Raw genomic sequence first — 17,179 nt, forward strand, 5'->3', positions numbered from 1 at the left:
ACATGTTGCTTTTACTATTTATCAAATATCCCCACTCTTAAACGTTTGCTTGTCATCAAGAAAAATCCTCAACCCACATTTAAGTTAACTTTCTTAATTTTTCATTTTCATCAATAATGTTTCAAAATAATTCTCAAACAATCATGCGTTAGAAATTCAATTGAAAGGACACTAAAGACTCAAACAGTCCAAGATGAAATTTTTAATGCATGAAAACATAGGTGTCTCCCCTTATCTAAATAATTACCTTAAATTCGAAATCAACAAGAATTTCCATCCTCAAAAAAGATCACTCAAAGCAATCAAAGTGTTTAAGGTTCAAATATTGTGCACTCAACAATCGAACAAGAAATGCTATTACCATAGGCTTGCTTGAAAATCAAATCTCCACCATTATAAAATGAGATGACACACTGTCGTGTGTGAAATGATATGTTATTTGTGCAAGTATAAACATCAAATCAAGTAATAAAGTGATGAGTGAGTATCGTTCCCATGAGGATTGGATTGAGGCACTAAATTGGTCAAGTTATTATAATAAAATGCGATTAATGCTATGGTAAGACTATGGTAAGTATGCAGTGGCAATTAATAGGAATAATGATGTATAAAATATGTGGAACTAATGAATACTTGGAACTGTAATGGGAATTATGAGAATAACTTCATGAATAATATGCAACGAATAAATAAACGGCTAAGAATGCTATGGCAAAGCTACTTCGGAAAAGATAAGGGTTATACGATGTTGAGTGAGAAGGTCGGGTTTACTAAGAATCTACTTTTCCTGTCAGCAATGCCTTAGCAAAATCATACTTAATCTACTATTCAGAAGAGTTCTTAAGTGGCATACTTCTTTCGAGAGAAAAAACCTCAAGTTACCTTGCCTGTATCTATAGGCTTTTAATATGGTACCATGCACTATTACCTTCTGCATGATCATTGCTCTATGTCTAAAGTCTACTACAAGTATCGGTCGAATACTTGTTCATATCATTCAGCCATGGTCCAACTAATCCAACCTTTTTAGAATTAAATTAGTTTAAGGATATGTTGCACAGTCGACTATGTCTAGGGATTGCTCACATACATTGTAAAGAATAAAAACACTTAATATTTAAATGCAACTCAAGTTCCATTGCAATGCTAAAAATACTAATGAAATGTCCTAAAATGCAACTAGATGTAAGTACAGACAATTAACTAGGTCCAAAGGCATAAAATATAACTCTTTTCAAGATTTATCACAACCCCCAAACCTGAGTTATTGCTTGTCCTCAAGCAAACGCACCAGACTAACTCATACTACCAGCCTATTCGAAGAACAACCAGTACATCAGTTGTCAACAATCTTCCTTTTTCCTAAAACGTGTTCGAGTGTCAAAGGCTTGCTCAACATAAGTAATGCAAATTTTTTTCCCTAAACACAGAATCTCCTAAGTACTCATGTATTTTCTCCTTTTGGCCTATAGCAATCATCTTCTAATTTACTTAGTTCATTTATTACCTAAACGTAAGTTACTTGCTTCAAGCCTACTCAGAATATATTAATAATTTTTATGGTTTTTTCCCTTTATTTTTTTAAAACATATTATTATTATTAGGGGATTTAGCATGTCACGAAATTCTTTGACTTGACAATCACAGTGGAGCATACACCGAATTGTCGAGTACTGATAAATGATAAAACTAACATATTTTAATCTCGTTCTTAATGCTTTTTTGGATGAATATTTATGCAAATTGGTGACTTTGATGCTCCTAATCCTTTGAATTCATATGCTTATACTTAGGTGAGCATTTGGGAGCTAAAGGAGTGAAAATCGGACAAAAAGAGCATATTTCAGGAGCCATACAGGTTGCGCTTTCCCACACGAGATGGGCACACGGCCATGTCCTAGGCCATGTCAATTTCACAACTCGCTTCCCAAACACACAGAAAAACAAAATATTTTTAGGCTTTCTGAGAATTCTAAAGTCTATAAATACCAATTAGAAGAAGAGATATGAGGGCCAACAGAGATAATTGAAGAAAACAACTCTAAGAACACCATTAGAGCCAACTCTAAAGTAGATTCTCGTCAAGATCGAAGACCTCCTTTTAATTTATTTTGAAGTCTAGGTGAAGTCTAGGTGGATTCTTTCCTGGATATTGTCTCTCTCATTGGTTATTATTCGATCATTTTCCTAATTTATTCTGTCTTGAGTTCTTTGTTAAATTAGTTAGTATTTTTAGTTTAAAACCTATTACTCCAAATTGTGGGCTAAATAATAGAAAAATGGTAATTACAAATACTTTTAGTCCTTGTGGATCGATATCTCTACTCACCATAGTTAAACTATTTATCGTTATGTGCACTTGCCTTAGTCGTTTTTTTAGTTAGTTGCGTGGACACACATCAAGTTTTTGGCGCCGTTACCAGGGACTAAAATATTAGGAATACTTTATTTTTATTAATTTAGCCATTTTTATTTTATTTTATACTTTTGTTTTAATTTAATTTTTATATTCTAATTTTTGCTTCTGGCAGGTTCTTTTGGTTTATGACTAGAAGAAACCCGTCAGGACCATTACTTTTCAACATCAAAATTGAAAGTATAGCTCGTAGAAATCGTAGAGAAGCAAGGTTGAGTCAAAAAATTATAGTAGACGAACAAGAGGACATCATTATTATTGAGGAGATGGGTGATAATAAAAATATTCAGCTACCTCCTATAGCTGCTACAACTCCTATTCCTCGTATTGTGTACAATTATGCCAGGCCGACTTTGACTAGGACTGAATCGAGTATTGTGCGACCCACCATTGTTGCAAATAGTTTCAAATTGAGTTTGAGCACTATTTAGATGGTACAATAGTATGTTTAGTTCGATGGTTTACAAGATGAAGACCCCAAAACTCATTTGGCCAATTTCTTGGAAACTTGCGACACTTTCAAGATGAATGGCACCACTGATAACGCCATTTGTTTACGGTTGTTCCCATTCTCGTTAAGGAACAAAGCAAAACAATGGTTAAACTCTTTACTTGAGGTTCCATCACTACATGCGCTCAAATGACCGAGAAATTTCTATTGAAGTACTTCCCACCGGCTAAAATAGCCAAGTAGAGGAATAATATCTATTTCTTTGTTCAGATTGATTTAGAGACTTTATATGATGCATGGGAGAGATATAAAGATATATTGAAACGGTGTCGTCACCATGGGTTACCTTTATGGCTACAAGTTCAAACCTTCTACAACAGTTTGAACCCTTCAACTAGACAGTTGATTAACGCAATAGTCGGTGGTACACTGAAAAATAAAACACCCGAAGCAGTTTATGAATTTATTGAGGAGATGACACTGAATAATTATCAGTGGCAAGTCATGAGGACAAAGCCGATGAAAGCCACTAGTGTCTTTAATTTAGATGCAATCACTATGTTATCAAACTAGGTAGAATTATTAAATAAGAAAATTGATGGTTTATATCTTTCTACGCAGGTACATCCGGTGATACAATGCGATACAAATGGAGGTGGAATGAATAATCCAAAATGTTTACCCTTCGGCCTTAGCATAGAGAATAAGCAAGTCAATTATATGGGTAATAACTCTAGGCCTCAAAATAACCCTTATAGTAACCAGTATAATGCAGGTCGGAGAAACCATCCCAATTTCTCTTGGGGTGGATAAGGAAATTAAAGTGCACAACCACTTCCAGGCTTTCAGCAACCTTATCAGCAAGAGAAAAAACCGAACCTTGAGGAGATGTTGACAAAGTTTATCTCAGTGTTAGAAACCTATTTTCAAAACAGTAAGGCAACACTGAAAAATCAACAAGTATTAATTTAAGGATTCGAAAACCAAATGGGACAGCTTGCTAAGATAATTTCAAAATAACCACAAGGTAGCTTGCCTAGCAATACTGAACCTAACCTAGAGAGCAGCTTCATGCGATTACTGTTCGAGACATGGAAAGGTTAGTTGAACTTGAACAAGAACCGAGACAAAAAGATTCAAAGAGAGTGCACGCGAATAAACAATATGGTAAATTTCTTAAACTTCTTAAAAAATTACACATTAACTTACCGTTTGTTGAAGCTCTTTCACAGATGCCAAATTATGTCATCGAGCTGTTAACAAACAAGAGGAAGATAGATGACTCATCAGCTGTGGAGCTCAATGCAGTGTGCTTGGCCTTTCTTCAGAATAAACTACCTGACAAATTAAAAGATCCAAGGAGTTTTACTATTCCTTGTCTGATCGGTAGTTTAAATATTGATAATACTTTGGCTGATTTAGGGGCTAGTGTTAATGTTATGCCCTATAAAATGTTTGAACAACTAGGTCTTGGGAAACCCAAACAAACTAGGATGGGTATTCACCTAGTGGATAGAACCATTAGATATCCTAGGGGTATTATCAAGGATGTACTTATGAAAATTGATAAATTCATATTCCCCGTAGAATTTGTTTTGTTAGAAATGAATGAGGATAGTGACATACCTTTGATTTTAGGTCGAACCTTTTTAGTAACTGCTAGGACTATTATTAATGTTGGTATGGGAGAACTTGTACTTCGTGTAGGTGACGAAAAGATTATTCTCCAGGCACGTGATTCTATGAGAGTTTTTAGGGATCTAGATTATTTTAAATGTTCTGTAAATGTTAGTAACCATGTGGCTCAACCTTCTTTCCAAGGAATCCCTCGTGAAAACGTGTAGGAGCCATGTTTCAATTAAGGTGACAGAAATAGAATAACACATGAGGAGAGAATGGTGTAAATAGAAGAACTAGATGAATGACGAATACATGTCAAGGAGAAACTAAAAAAACACGATGAAGAGCCAAAACGATGCCATGATAAGCATGTGAATGGAACAAACCAATTTATGGTTGGGGACAAAGAATTGCTGGACAAAATGGGTCCACGAATCCTTCCTTCTAAGCTCAAATCAAATGGATCGAGCCCATTTACAGTACTGAATGTCTTCCCATACGGTACAGTCGAGGTAACTTATTCTGAGTTCGGCACATTTAAGGTAAACAGTACTCGACTCAAACATTATCTTGGTAAAATATTTGATAATGAGAAAGAGGAGCTTTAGCTCCGTAAACCACCGTAACCGTGTGCATACAAGGTAAGTTAAGCTTAGACTCTAAATAAGTGTTTCTCGAGAGGCAACCCGAGCGTTTAACATTTGGTAATTCTTTTAATTTTATTGTATGCTAATTTAAAATTAAATTAAATTAAAAAATGTTTTTGACCTACACGACTTGGACCACGAGTGTGTTCTAGGCCATGTGCATAATGGAGCAAATGATAGAGAGTTACACGATGTAAAGACATAGCTGTGTAGGTCACACGACCTAGAAAAATAGGCGTGTCCTTAGCCGTGTGAGTCTTGGGACTTAATTTTTCCAAAATTCGATTGTTACACAGCCTAAGATGGTCATATGGGCATGTTGAGTACTGGAGCTAATTTTTCAATTTTAAATTCAAGTCAATGAGTTACATGGGAAAAAAACACGATCGTGTGCAAGACACGACCAGTCATATGGGCATGTGTGAGGTTGTGTGGCCCACACGACATCTCACTCGAGCGTGGGAGAAGCAAAGGAATAGCACACACGGCCTACTACACGGCCGTGTGTGCCACATGACCTAGACATACAGGCGTGTCCAAGGTCGTGTGAAGACTGGGCTAGAATTTTTAAGTCACACATGGCCTAGGAAAGGTGCACACAGGCGTGTGATACTGCCGTGTGAGCCAACAGGGGTTTACACGACCGTGCCCCCTTTCTCACCCAATAAACCTAAAACTTTCACTTTGTCTTCTTCTTTGTTTTTCACCCCTACCATTGTTCCCATCTTCCCTCACTAGTCTGGCAGCCCTCTCCTCGACCACTATCGTCGCTACCCGTCATGCTCTTTTCCCTTTTCGCTTTCTTCCTCCCCTGTTCTCCCTCATCAAGAGAACTCGTCCTTCCTTCCACCACTTTTCTTCCATCCCCTAACGAACCCGCTCTCATTTCCCTCCCATTGCAGCCATTTCCCCTCGCCAAAATCACCACACAGCCCTCTCCTCCTTCCCCGTTTCCCCTATTCAGTTCTCCCTTCCTCCTTTCAACTTTGACCACCCCCACAACCCACCCTCACCCATGGTCTAGCCGCAACCCTCCCCTCCCATCCCCTCACCAACCCAACCCCCTTTCCCTTTTCTCCCCTCACCCTTCACATACCCAATGCCACCATCTCAACCCCCACCCACACACAAAACCGGCCCCAGCGCCTCATCGTCGGAATCTCATGCCTCCCACGTGCAACCCCTTGTTGTAACTCTGGCCACTGTCTCACCGTCGGTCCTCCCCGTTTACCCTTCTTCCTTATTTTATTTTATATTTATTTATTTATTATTATTTCTATTTCTATTATTATATTTATTTTCATTTGTTTTCTTATTCTTCTTTTCATTTACTTTCTTATTATTATGCTTATTACTTTTATTATTATTGCTATGTTATTTTAGCTATGTTTTGGTGACTTGAATTAGTGTGCTCATTTTGTTTTTGTTGATTACTATTTTCATTTACTATTATTATTACTTAGTTTTATTATTTTTATGATTATGAGTCATTTTGGTATTTCTGTAATTATTTTAAGACTTGATGATTTCTTATTTTATTATATTAGGGTTTTGTTTATTATTATTATTTTATTATTCTTGCTACATATTTTATGTGATAGTTGAATTTAAATAATTTTTATTAGCTAGGTGTTTGACCTTATGATTTTGGGTTTTAGTTGGACTCGACTTTCGTTTTGTGCTTATTTGAACTGATTTATTCTGTCAACTCATGCTTCTGTATTGAATAATGAAATTGTTTTTTGGTCATTTTTTATTTCAGGCACACCAAGACGAACACCAGAGGCAAGTCCAAGGTCGTTGTCCCTACTTCGAAGAAGCGGAAGACTTCGTGGGAGACCTTATCATCGGGTGCTTTTGCCGATGCACGCCATTCGTGCCTCTTTTTACAGGGTCCCTAAGCGGACCTCTATCAGCATCTCTGACAGCAACCATTTGGATTAGGCCATTGTATTGGTTGGGCAGCTTTAGAGGAAGTCTAGCTAGTTGATTGATTCCCTGCACTGATTGCCACAGCTCTTTGGGATCGATTTTTCTCCATCATCGAGCCCACCTACTTGAAGCTTACTCTCGAATTTTGTTTGACATTCCTATTATAGCAAGTCATGTTGACCCATGATGAGTTGTGAACTATTACTTTTTTACTCTGTGACACGACGCGTCATATAAGCGTCCTAGAGTTTGGAGCTACTTTAAGACTCTATAATGAGGAGTTCATGAGTGTCGAGGGCTTCCTCACTTTATACCGGCACATCCACTACTTGCCTTCTTTATGTTGGGAAAACCTTACTGCGAGTATGACGCCCTATGATACGAGTTGGCCGAAGGCGACTTCCTTACCTCCAGCCTTACACTATATCCACGCCATCTTAGCTCACACTTTGACTGCTGGAGGGAGAGCACTGATGTCGTCAGTACATTCAACGCATATTTTTTATGGAGCATGCCCATGGGGCGCACAGATAGAGTGCAGTAGGAACCGTTTAAGCCCTTACGTGACTCGCCTCACACAACACTTCAGCCTCCTCAACACTTCGGAGCAGTCTTCCTCTTTCACATTGGTTGGATAGATGACCTCGCAAAGGTTATCGAGTATGAGTCAGATGAGGATGAGAGTGACTACGTGGAGTGGATCCTCCTCAATATCGATTATCTCATTATGAATCTCAGGATGATAATGAGGACTTCACTGATGATGTCCACTTCCACCACGAGGATCTACCTCATCCTCTATCTAAGAGTCACCGTCCTACTACTTCTGCTGTCACCTTAGCGGACCTCTCTAAGTAGGTCACTCATTTTAAGAAACACTATTTTGAGCGGTTCGATAGTATAGATACGACTTTGTAGTAGATCTGGCAACATCTGTACATCCCCTCTTCAGCGTCTGCACCTCACGATCCCAATGCCTCCGACGATGAAGACCACTAATTTTATTTCTTTTATTTTTCTTTTTCTTTTTTTTTCTTTTAGTTGTTTTCTTTTTATTTTCTTAGACTTCTTTTTTTTTGTTTATTATCTTTTGAACTATTTTTTTTATTTTTATGTTGTTTATACTCGAGTTTGTAACCTCTTAATCTTCTTTATTATTTGTGTTTATTTTCTTATTAGTTTGCTCAGAATCATGCACTACATTTAGATTTGTCTACATTTTTGGTTTTCACCATTCTAGCAAATCCATCCATATTCAGGGAGTTTCAGTTTTCTCCCTCTCTTATGATATTCTACTTATATTGTGTTTATATCTATTTGTACATTGAGGACAATGTACAACTTAAGTGTGGGGAGGTTATTCATATAATTATTAGAAAATTCCTGAATTATTTCCTGTGTTTAAATAATTTTCTCATACTTCCATTAGAATAAATTTTTGTCGATTTGGGATTTTTTCGATGCGGTTTGGATTAATTTGTAGATATTTTTGAATCGGTTGGTTTCAACTTTAAGACATGAGAGAATCAAGCATGATAAGTTATTTTTCAGAATTAAATTTTGTTTAGGTTGTTTCCTTGAATTAAGGTATTATATTGAAGTTTTTAAATTTGCAAGTTTGACATCAAAACCATGATTTTTTGTGAGATTTGAAACCTTTAGAGCATACATTTTTCATGCTCATTCTATTATTGGTTATGAGTGTGTCAACTTATTTTTTATTCTAGAACTTGCTTTGATTATCCATGATAACACTAGAAAGAATATAGGTTTTCCCCCTTATTGGTTAAATTGTTCTCATTTAGTTATCCTTAGCATAGATTTTAGCATTTTCAGTTTAGTAAATTTCATTTTATAACTCAGTGAATCCTAGCCTATTTTATCCTTAATTTTGCCATCTTTTTGCATTAATGTCGTTGTATGAGTGAATTCTAGATTGTTTCCAGAATTGTCGCCACACTTGATAGTTATCCAGATAAGAACTAAAATTGCTTGAGCTGTCCAGTCTAGTATAACCAACCTGTATGTACAAGGACAAAATTATTTTTGGAAAGGACACTTGTACTATTAGAGGAGGACATAAAAGGTGGATGTGAGAAGAAAAAGAAAGCTTTTTTTTTCCGGATCATCGTCTTCATCATCCTACCTTGAAAATTGTGGCCATGACAACATAAGCCTCTCACGGGTGAGCCAATGTGAAAACCAGATGCAAACAAGCTTCTGACGAAGAGACCTAAGTACGGGACAAGAGGGAATAGAGAGATTCAGTCGAGTTGTCTAGGAATAGTATTTTCCACTCGACTCTTTCTTATTTCTTTCTAAAAACAGGTGATTATTTTCTATTTTCTGTTTGTATGGAAATACACATGAATTCTTGGTGAAATGTTATCTTATTCAATCTTGCTTTTATTTTTTAATCTTGGGGTTTGAATGTTTTTGCTGCACGGAAGTGTTATTGCAGTCACTGACACTGGAAAGTATAGTGACAGTTTGAGCCAATAAGCATTTCAACGAAAGCTGAGTGAGGATTAGAGGAATTTAGTCCAGTTGTTCTTAATAGTGTTGTACTGCCATCATCGAAAGGTGGGGTTAGTATGCAGGTTTACGTCTCGAATTAAATAGACGAGTGACACTGGGTAAGAAATACATTGAACTTTACTGCTTCGATAGTCACCTATCTATTTATACCTTGTGAGCACTTAGTATTCTGCTGAAGATTCATATTGGGGATCCCAGTTTATTACTATCATATTTTATTTTATTTTTTTCAAGTTATTGCATCGACAACTATTCTCACAATTTATCTCATTTCTATCTAGTTATTGCACTAACATTAATAGACAAAAGACTACCATCTCTGTGGGATCGATATCTGACAGACTCACATCTATCTACTATACTTGCATCAATAGTGTACACTTGCACATTATTGCTATGACGTTAAACAGCCGATCAAGTTTTTGGCGCCGTTGTCGAGGATGGCGTTTGTTTGATGTTTTTTTTGTGTTTTTGCTCTTTAGTTTCCTTATATAATATTTCGTATTCACTAACTATTTTTTTTCTTTGTTGCTATTTCTTTAACTTCAATTTAGGTATTTAATGACCCGAAGAAATTCAAATTTTCTTGTCGATTTTGATCCAAAAATTGAAAGGATTGTTCAGAATAGACTTCAAGATCAAAGAAATATGGCTCTACCAGGTAACAATGCAGCCATACCCCCGATGCAACAACAAAATCTTAATAACCCATTGTTGTCGTAAGATACTGTCATACAAAATAGGACTATACGAGATTTTGTAGTACCTGTCTTGGATGATTTACAACCAGGAGTTGTTCGGCCAGAAATGCAAGCTGAGAATTTTGAACTCAAGCCAGTAATGTTTCAAATGCTAAATTTTAATGGACAATATTCTGGACTGCCACACGAAGATGCGAGAGAACATCTTAAATCCTTTTTATTGATCTGTGCTTCTTTAGTCAACAATTCGTTCCTGATGATGCCTTGAAGATGCAATTATTTCCTTATTCCTTACAAGGAAGACCTCGTACTTGGGTTTTTGGACTACTTGTCGGATCAATTACTTATTGGGATGCAGTAACAACACAGTTGTTTTGCAATTTAACCCGCCGATAATGAATGCTCGTCTTTGAAATGATATTACTGCTTATCATCAGCTAGACGATGAAAATCTTCACACTAAATGGAAACGTTATAAATCTTTACTTCGACATTGTCCCATGCACGACATTCAACTAGAGACACAAATTGAGATTTTTTTATAATGGGCTAAATTCACATACAAGAAATCTTGTTGTTGCGTCAAGCGGTGGACCTCTCCTGGATTGTACTTATAATGATGCTGTGAGAATTCTTGAGAGAATTGCTCAGAATTATTATGAATACCCTATCTCTAGAGCTGTAGAAGAAAAAACTACTCTAGAAGTTATTGAATTGGATGCAATAACCGCACTAAGTGCTCAAGTTTCTTCTTTCACAAACATGATTAAAAATATGCAAGGGACTAGTGGAGTTGCACCTATACAACTGGCTCAGCAAGTTGATGTTCCTACTTTTTGTTGTGAGATTTGTAGTGACAACCATAGCTATGAAGATTGTCCACAACATGCAGAGAATGCCTGTTATATTAGTAACGTCCGTAATAATTCTTACAACAAATCTACACGCAACCAATCGTTTTAGGGAACTCATAATGCTGGATAAAATGCTGCGACATTCAGATATGGGAATACATTTACTCAGGGCAATTATAATCCTAGGCAAGGGAACTACAATCAACTACAGTAAAACTACAATCAGCACACTCAAATGCATCCACAACAAGGCCAGACACATCCACACCAAATTTCGATGCAGCCACAACACTCTTCAATACCAAATCAACATGTTCAAGGACATCAACAACAGTCGTACACACAAGCTTCTACTTCTAACACGTTAGCAACTTTTGATACGTTAATACGAGATCATATTACTCACACGAAAGCTATCGTACAAGGGAATTCATCTTTCATTCTAGCTTTGGAGGCACAATTAGGACAACTTGCTTCAAATCTGAATACTTGACCACCAGGCTCATTACCTAGTGACACGAAAAATCCTAGTCCGAGGGGGAAAGAACATTGTAAACCTATCACTCTTAGGAGTGGTAAAAAAACTGGCAAACCATTTCTAGAGTCTACTGTAGCACCTCAAGATACAAATAAAGTGATCACTGGTAAGAAGGTTAAATCTAAAGAGTTTTTCAATGCATCAGACAAATAAGTTCCACAAATTTTCACTCATATGCCTAATGTGTGACCTTCAGAATTGTCGACACAATCAAAGATGTCGGTGTAAGCAAACATATCTCTACCTTTACCCTTATTACAAAGATTTAGAAAAAATGAGCATGACAAGCAGTATTAGTAGTTCCTAGACACATTGAAGCAACTACAGATCAACATTCCTTTTGTAGATGCTTTAGTACAAATTTTGAGTTCTGGGAAATTTATGAAAGACCTCTTGTCCAAGAAGAAAAAGCTCACTGATATTGAAACTATTGCACTTACAGAAGGCTGTAGTGCTATTTTGACAAATAAGTTGCCCCCTAAATTTAAAGATCCTGGGAGCTTTACCATCTAATGTTCAATTGGAAATCATTATTTAGGTAAGGCTTTATGCGACTTGGGAGCTAGCATTAACCTAATGCCACAATCTACTTTCAGAAAGTTGGGAATTGGTCACATGAAATCTACTGCAGTGACATTACAACTAGCTGATCGATCATTTGCTCAACCTGAAGGGCAAATAAAAGACGTCTTAGTTCATGTGGATAAAATCATTTTTTCGGTTGACTTCATCATACTTGACTGTGAGGCAGACAAAGAGGTTCCCATAATCTTGGGACGACAATTTTTAGCCACCACCTGAACTCTTAGTGATATTTATAAAGGTGAACTAACCATACAACTTAATGATGAGCAAGTCACATTCAGAGCTTTTGAATCTATTCAATGAAAGGACAAAGAAGAATGCCATACTGTTGATGTGCTAGATGATCTAATTGAGGAAGAGTTCAATGACCAAATCACAGTACTTTCTGAAGAGTTTGCAATGGTATTTAATACCGAATCCTTAGATGATTGTGATTGCATGGTCAAAGTTCATAATCTTAAACTCAAGCATGGATGGCAGATTGAATCCTTGGACCTAGCCAATAGAACAACCCTAATTTTCAAGCCATCTATTAAAGAAGCTCCTACCTTGGAATTGAAACCACTACCTCCTCATCTTAAATATGTCTTTCTAGGTTACCACAATACTCTTCCAGCTATTGTCTCAGCAACACTTGATGGAATTGAAAAAGAAAAATTAGTCCATATTCTCAAGCAACATAAATGAGCTATTGCTTGGAGTATTTCCAATATTCAAGGTATTAGTCCTCCTTTTTGCATGTATAAGATCAACTTGGAAGATGAAGGCAAGCAATCGACTGAACAACAAAGAAGATTAAACGAGAAGATTAAAGAAGTTGTCAAGAAAGAAATCATAAAATAGTTTGATGCTAGAATTATTTACCCGATTTCTGATAGCTGTTGGGTAAGTCCAGTGCAATGCGTGCCTAAAAAGAGTGGCACCACTGTGGTTCACAATGATAAGGACGAATTAATTCCTATACGTATTCTCATGGGATGGCGAGTTTGTATGGATTTTCACAAATTGAATGCGGCCACAAAGAAGGATCACTTCTCACTTCCATTCATCGACCAAATGCTGGATTGGCTTGTTGGGAAGGCCTGTTATTGCTGGTAATTCCCTATTGTCGCCGGAAAGAGATTGCCGAAGCACCACCATTGCTATCACACGTCGTCGTCGCTGCTGCACCATCCTTGCCGTCGCAATATTTTTGCTGTAGCAAGTTCTACCCACTTTGCCGATTTCACTTTTCTCTTTTGTACAGAAACTTTTCCGAATTTTCGAGAAAAGATACCATGTCTTGCAAAAGAACCAGATCTTCAAAGACTACTCCTGAAAACCCTATTTTTATCGACGAAGAAGTGAAAGAGAGATTTGATTCAATCTTCAAGCATCAACCTATGATGTCGAAAAAAGGTTTTGACTTGAAGAGTAATGATTTGCTGGTTGTTCCTATACCGATTAGAAATAAAATCAATGCTCTCAAGTGGGAATGATTTTGTGATGCTCGTTCACTTCCCGATGATGAACTAGTTCGAGAATTCTATGCTAGTTTGACTACGCAAGATGCTACTGGAGTCATCATTCGAAAGAAAAAAGGTACCTCTTACTTCTAAGTTCATCAATGATTTGTTTAATTTACCTGATGTTGAAGAAGATAAGTACTGCCCTATGATGAACAATATAAATTGAGAATTTCTTCAACAAGTGCTTGATGTTGTGACAAATCCAGGATCCCAATGGATTATAAGAAAGTATGAGAGCCATTCTTGTCGAAGAGAATACTTAAAACTAGTAGCAAATGTATGGTTTTATTTCGTTCGCTACAGTTTTATGCCTATATCACATAGTTCCACCATCTTGATGGAACGAATATATTTGTTATATGCAATTTTGACAGAAAAGTCCATTAATGTTGGGAAAATTATCCTCAAGGAGATTCACGATTGTGCTAAAAATAAGGCGGGAAATGCTTAATTCTCATCATTAATCACTTCACTTTACTTAAATGCTCGTGTTAAAACACAAGCAAATTTAAAGGGGCAATATGTTTAAGGATGCATTATAAATTATGATCTTGAAATATTAATAGAGAGGGTGCATGAACTGAATCAAGGTGAGCAAGAACAGCCAACTGAGCTGGATATAGAAGAGTCAATAGATGGAACTGAAACTGAAGCTAATTCAGTTACAGACACTAAAGATGAAGAATCTGGTAAGGAACCAAACATTCCTGAACCAAGGGTTGAGCCAGAAGAAGAGCCAGTCAAGCTAAGTGTTGAACCTAAATATCAACTCCTTTGCCAACTTCTGGAAGTACTTCAAGGAAATATGAGTTGTCAATTTTGATGGATATGTGCAAGTTCATGCACAATCAACAACAAACTTACTAGAAATATGTAAAAATTAGAGATGACTCAATTTGAAATACTTATAAGAATATCTCTAATACTTTTGTTCCTGAGTTCCCAGATGCTATCTTTGAGACATGGACGGAAGATACTGACGATGCAAGCGAAGATGGAGCTAAAGAAGACAAGGGGAATAAGTCAGAAAAATAAAAGTTGGGATTGTTGTCCTTTTATTTATTTAATTATTTTTAGGTCTTTAGGAATTTATTTCTTTCGTAATTAGGATTTAATTTCTGCAGAATAAACATAGCAAGCATGAACAATCTTAGCACTTCTTTAGAAAGAGTAAGACTAAGTGATGTGGTAATGGGAATGAATATGTCTAGGATTGGGTTATTAGGGAAGACTTGGTACTTAAGTAGTCTTAATGACTCACCTCTCTTTCTTTACAACTGACCTGGTGTTTAATTTTCATTCATTACTTTGTTCTTGCAATGAGGACATTGCTTCTTTTTAAAGGGGTAAGACAAATAAATTGCTCAAATTGCTCAAAACTTTTAAAATATTCATGTATGTTTTGATAAATGAATGTTTAGAGATATTCTTATTACTGAGATAGTTTGAATGCAAGTATGAATGATGATTTTATCTAAGTGAAAGTATGTTATCATGAAGAATGGAATGCTCGTATGATCTTAGCCTTAGTAATGTTTGCCATGAAAACTTAGTTCTTTTGAGATTAAACATGCATGAAGGTTTATATCTCTAGAATTGACTTAGTAACTTTCTTGAGGCGAAATTCTAGGGGACATAAAAATCTTAAATGATATAGGCCTATTTCTTTGGATCCTTTGAGCCTTTTCAAGCCAACCCTATGATATTAGACCATTGAAACTGTAATTTTGAGCTTAAGGGCCTATTATTTTACAGTGAGCCTACATTATAAGCCAATTATCATCTTTTTAAAGCTATCCTAAATTTGTGCACCTATCTTAACTAAAGTTGTCATGGGAATCAACATTTGAGGAAATTTTCATAAAGATGTATGTGCTCATGCTTATAAAAAAGCGAAGAAAAGTTCACTCAGTCTCCAAAAAAAGGAAAAATGTATGAGTTCGAGTTCAAAATAAGTTTGAGGGTGTTCAAAATAAGTTAAAGAAAAAGGTTTTATTACGAGAAAACCAAGACAAAGTTAAAGGTTAAGATTTTTAAACCGAAATGTCCCATCTCTTAAAATCCCTACCTTTAACTTAGCCCCATTACAACCTTATAAAATATCTGTTGATTTGATGATTATGTCACCTACATTAGTGGAGAGGAAGTCCTAAGTTCAACATATGAAGATCATAAATAAGCCTTGTGAGTGTTTCCTTGATTGATAGGAAATTATGTTGAATGAAGAATGTTATCTATGGCTGTGACATACATGCAAACTATGATTTGTGTTGGTATATTTCGAAGCTTACAATAATATTAAGGAATGTTTGCATACGAATTACCTGTTAATAAAGAAGATCGATAAGCATGAAGTTATTAATGAATGATTATGGGACAAAGATTGATATTGTTTACACAATTAGCAATTTGCCTTAGCAGGACCTTTTGCTATGCATAAACATTACTCGGGACGAGCAATAATTTAAGTTTGGGAGTGTGTAAATGGAAAAATATATAGGATTTTTCCTATGTAATTTATCACCTTTTTATTTAAATACGTTGTTAAAACTAAGTAATTGTTTAATAAATTAATAAAATATGTGAAAATATGAAATTAGGACATAGAAATTATTAAAATGTGATTTTATGCTTTATTATATAGTTTTCATGTAGTAAATGACTTATTTTATATTAATTTGAATATATTATATTTTTTAAGACATAAAGTGGGCCATGCATGATTGAACTAAATAATAAAATATAAAATTATATTTAATAATTAATTTTAAAATATTTCATTAATAATTTGGGTTTTAATTAATTAATTAAATTGGATAAATTTAATTCTTTGGTCCTCTAACTTGTTGATATATTTTGGATAGGTCTGATAGCTTTGCTGGATTACAAAACCGTCCAAATTGGAGACCAAGTCAACTTAAAATTTGGCTGCACATGGCTGTCCATAAACCACTTTTTGGTTTAATTGCATAAGGTCCTTGAAGAGTTGAAGAAATTAGAGATTTACCTGAATATTTACACTTGACCGAGTCTGAATCCTGAGTTGTTATGACACTTAAATTGACCAAAAATTAAGGAAAAATCAGCTCAACTTACTAAAATTATGGTCGGCCACCCATTGAATATTCTTCAAAAGATGGAAACTCCTATTTTTAGCAAACTATCTCTCTCTCCTCACCTATAAATAAGACCCTCTAATTCCTTCATTCATCATCCCTCAAGCATCCATCAAGCATCATTCCTTTTTTTTCTCTTAGCCTTTTCCATTCCTACGCCTAGCATCATCTCTTCATAGAGTTTTTAGCAATTAAGCCTCTTAAAGAACCCTTGGTCAGCCACCTTGGAGAATCGTCAGCAAAGGAGCAAAGCAAAGGAACGAAGGAGTCTCG

The 17,179-nt window shown here is 35.9% G+C and overlaps 1 non-coding gene across 1 annotated transcript; it reads right to left on the reverse strand.

Moving 5' to 3' along the window:
• Window positions 1-3,104: 3,104 nt before the first annotated feature.
• LOC121214252 (small nucleolar RNA R71) lies at window positions 3,105-3,211 on the reverse strand. Its single transcript, XR_005909837.1, has one exon. It is a non-coding gene; the product is annotated as a small nucleolar RNA R71 (small nucleolar RNA).
• Between the last annotated feature and the right edge of the window lie 13,968 nt (window positions 3,212-17,179).

The sequence above is a fragment of the Gossypium hirsutum genome, chromosome D01, assembly GCF_007990345.1.
Source record: "Gossypium hirsutum isolate 1008001.06 chromosome D01, Gossypium_hirsutum_v2.1, whole genome shotgun sequence".
Lineage (NCBI taxonomy): Eukaryota > Viridiplantae > Streptophyta > Magnoliopsida > Malvales > Malvaceae > Gossypium > Gossypium hirsutum.